The sequence below is a fragment of the Ranitomeya imitator genome, chromosome 6 (genome assembly GCF_032444005.1).
Source record: "Ranitomeya imitator isolate aRanImi1 chromosome 6, aRanImi1.pri, whole genome shotgun sequence".
Lineage (NCBI taxonomy): Eukaryota > Metazoa > Chordata > Amphibia > Anura > Dendrobatidae > Ranitomeya > Ranitomeya imitator.
The window spans coordinates 501907182-501911954 of NC_091287.1; positions in this window are offsets into that span (position 1 = coordinate 501907182).

Genomic DNA, 4773 nt, shown 5'->3' on the forward strand with positions numbered 1-4773 from the left:
TGGTGGAGGGAAGTGGTACTGCGGCTTCTGAGTTTCCTCCCTCAGGTGATGTGGTGAGGTCGTTAGGTGCTGCTCTACTTAACTCCACCTAGTGCTTTGATCCTGGCTTCCTGTCAATGTTCCAGTATTGGACTTGTTTTCCTCCTGGATCGTTCCTGTGGCCTGCTGCTCTGCATAGCTAAGTTTTCCTTTGCTATTTTGTTTGTTTTTTTTCTGTCCAGCTTTTCTATTTGTTTGCTGGAAGCTCTGGGACGCAGAGGGTGTACCTACGTGCCGTTAGTTCGGTACGGAGGGTCTTTTTGTCCCCTTTGCGTGGTTTTTAGGGTTTTGTGTTGACCGCAAAGTTACCTTTCCTATCCTCGCTCTGTTCAGAAAGTCGGGCCTCTCTTTGCTAAATCTATTTCATCTCTACGTTTGTCTTTTCATCTTAACTCACAGTCATTATATGTGGGGGGCTGCCTTTTCCTTTGGGGTATTTCTCTGAGGCAAGGTAGGCTTATTTTCTATCTTCAGGCTAGCTAGTTTCTCAGGCTGTGCCGAGTTGCATAGGGAGCGTTAGGCGCAATCCACGGCTGCCTCTAGTGTTTGTTGGAGAGGATCAGGGATTGCGGTCAACAGAGTTCCCACGTCTCAGAGCTCGTTCTATGTTTTTGGGTTATTGTCAGATCACTGTATGTGCTCTGACCTCTATGTCCACTGTGGTACTGAATTGCCTAGTCACAACAGTTAGGATTAGGGACTGCGGTCAGTAGAGATACCACCTTCTCAGAGCTCGTTCCATGTTGCGTTTTAGCCACCAGGTCATTTCAGTGTGGCCTCTTAACCACCAGGTCATAACACCCAACCCCTAGTTTTACCAGTGTGAGGAGTGGCCCAATAAATAAAGCCTTTTTCTCCCCCTAGTGGCCGGAGTATGAAGTGTAGTGTGTGCTGGTGATACCTGGTCAGTAGAATTCCTTCAGTGCCATCAAACGTACCATCACTCCCCTTAGCGGCAGTGTCATACTGCAACGACCAGATCTCTGGGGCGCTGCACTAGCTCAGTGTGTGAGTCCGTATCAAAGGCGGGGACACGGCCAATGACACGAAGGGGTTAAATTGGACAAAGTAGTGTTGTAGATTGAACCCACAGTGTCCACTATATAATCACACATCATACTGATATCACAAATATCACATGCATGGATGAGAATATCCCCTAATAATGAAGTTATACCTACTTTTTGAAGTTACTATGCATTATACAATTACAATAAAAATTATTCAACCCCCCCATTGCAAATTAGTTTCATTGATAAAATAAGCAAAATTTACAAACTTGCTATTGCCTGCAATAAACTAGTCAAACAGGAACAATTAAAATGGCTCAAGAATATTAGTGAACTGGAGGTCATTGCCCAGGAGGATTGGGCTTAGGCTCGGGTCACCGATATAAAGTGCTTTCTGCTGATCACTGCATCGAGGTCTCTATCAGAATCCCAGGAACACAGGATTACGGCAGAACCCAGCAGGGTTCATCTTTTTTGGACATGCTCAAAACATGGTCAGCTACATTATTGTGCATGTCTGAAAAAGAAAAACACTGCCAATAAGGAGGCTACACGGAAAAGTGTCTGTTACCTTCATAATAGTTAATGACTCTGTCAGGGTTTCTGTCAGAATCCTGTTATTTGGAGCAGGGGCGGACACAGACTGCAGAGGGCCCCTGTGCAAGAAATCTTCCCGGGCCCCCCCTAATAGCGCAACAAAGTTATGTAAACATATAGGCAGGGGTGGGATTCAAATTTTTAACAACAGGTTCTGTGTTTGTGTGTAAGCCATACCTCCCAACTTTTGAAGAGGGGAAAGAGGGATAAAGTTTGCGGCGCGTGCAGCGGCAAATTTTAAGCCACACCTCTGACCACACCCATTTCACAACTAGTCACACCCATATCCACATCCGAACCATACCCATTTAACATTGCTGATCACACTGTTTCATAAACAGTAATTATAAACAAAAAAATATGGCCACACAGTGCTCCATATTGTATAATGGCCACACATGATGCTCCATACTGTATAATTGCCAGACACGATGCTCCATACTGTATAATGGCCAGACATGATGCTCCATACTGTATAATGACCGCACATGATGCTCCATACTGTATGATGGCCACACAGTGCTCCATACTGTATAATGGCCACACATAATGCTCCATACTGTATAATGGCCACACTCACATGATGCTCCATACTGTATAATGGCCACACATGATGCTCCATACTGTTTAATGGCCACACATGATGCTCCATACTGTATAATGACCACATATGATGCTCCATATTGTATAATGGCCACACATGATGCTCCATACTGTATAATGGCCAGACACGATGCTGCATACTGTATAATGGCCACACAGTGATCCATACTATATAATGGCCACACATAATGCTCCATACTGTATAATGGCCACACTCACATGATGCTCCATACTGTATAAGGGCCACACATGATGCTCCATACTGTATAATGGCCACACATGATGCTCCATACAGTATAATGACCACATATAATGCTCCATATTGTATAATGGCCACACATGATGCTCCATACTGTATAATGGCCAGACACGATGCTCCATACTGTATAATGGCCACACAGTGCTCCATACTGTATAATGGCCACACATAATGCTCCATACTGTATAATGGCCACACTCACATGATGCTCCATACTGTGTAATGGCCACACATGATGCTCCATACTGTATAATGGCCACACATGATGCTCCATACTGTATAATGACCGCATATGATGCTCCATATTGTATGATGGCCACACATGATGCTCTATACTGTGTAATGGCCACACATGATGCTGCATACTGTATAATGGCCACACATGATGCTACATACTGTATAATGACCACACATGATGCCACATACTGTATGATGGCCCCACATTATACTACATACTGTATAATGGCCACACATATTTACTCCTACACACGCGGCTCTGCTCCGTATACCTTGCATACACAGCTCCGCTCTGTACACCTCATACACACACGACTCTGCTCCGTACACCTCATACACACACATGGCTGCACTTCGGACACCTTATACACACACGGCTTCGCTCCGTACACCTCATACGCACACATGGCTCCGCTTCGTACACCTCATACACACACGGCTTCGCTCCGTACACCTCATACACACACACACACAGCTCCGCTCCGTACACCTCATTCACACACATGGTTCCGCTCCGCACACCTCATACACACACGCGACTCCACTTCGTACACCTCATACACACACGGCTCCGCTCCGTACACCTCATACACACACGGCTCTGCTCCGTACACCTCATACACACACGGTTCTGCTCCATACACCTCATACACACACACACGGCTCCGCTCCGTACACCTCATACGCACACACAGCTCCGCTCCGTACACCTCATACACACACATGGCTCCGCTCCGTACACCTCATACACACACATGGCTCCGCTCTGTACACCTGATACACACACGGCTCCACTCTGTACACCTCGTACACACACACACACGGCTCTGCTACATCCACACTGTAAACAACTCCTGACATTACACATAAGCTTACCGTCTAGCACCATGACAGCACAGTCCTGCAATACACGGAGACCCCTGATCATGTGAGTCCTGACTCCTCCCCTCCTGTGACCTCATCACAGGTCCTGAGCAAGCTTCAGTGACTCCTCTCTTCCTGGTCCAGCGTCTGCTACCCGTCACCTCACCGCAGACCACAGCAGTGACAGCCGGCTGGACAGCAGCATAATATATGCTAGCAGGTGAGGAGGGGGGCCCGTTTAACTGTCATATCACATGCGTGCAGCAGAGAGGGCCCCCCTGCTTCTCCTGTTAGCAGTAATACTACCGCCGGCTGTCATTCACTGCTTTGTATGCCCGTTGGGGGCCCCCTCCCGCTCTGGGCCCCTGTGCGGTTGCACAGGTTGAACAGGCGGTATGTCCATGATTTGGAGATCCAAACAGAAATCCTGACAATGTGTTCAGTGGAGACCAATGCATATGTGTGAACTGAAGAGTCTTCAGGAATACTGCAAAGCTGATGTATGACTCTGGATATATAAAGTGGCCAAGAGCGGCAGTCATGACCGAGCTGCTGCCTGGTTACACTGTGGCACTTTACAGGAAAACAGTGCTCCAGTCCCAGTGTGCTGTCAGTTGCGGGGTGTATCACACTCACTTGAAGGCCGCAGGCCTCCGCTGTCTCCAGACCTTCATCCTAAGGAAAAGCAAAACAGAATTCAGGGGACACCAACTTCATTTCAACAATCAGAAGTTTACGAACAGTTCAAGTTCATATGAATGTAACAAGTGGGATAGGACACAGTACTTCATGTCTCTAACTTCCTTAGTACAACATATCTTCATCTCTACCATTCATTCCTCCTTGAGCATCCCTTCACACACTAGCTCTGTTAGCCCAAGGGATCTCCCTTCTCATTCAGCAGTGCACCGGGGATCCATTGCCTTCCGACTTGGCAGGTCCCTGTCCATCGGAAAATACTAAAACCCTATGTGTCATTTGTCTATACCTATGCCTATGGTAGATTTTGCCTATGGTAGATTTTTTTAGTCATATTAGTCTATACCTATGGTAGATTTTTTACAGTGTGCGGGAAATCAGCGATTCCGCAGAATTAATGAACATGTTGCTTTTTTTTCTGCGATTTGTTTTTTTTCGCGGAAAAAAATCGCAACATTTGCACAA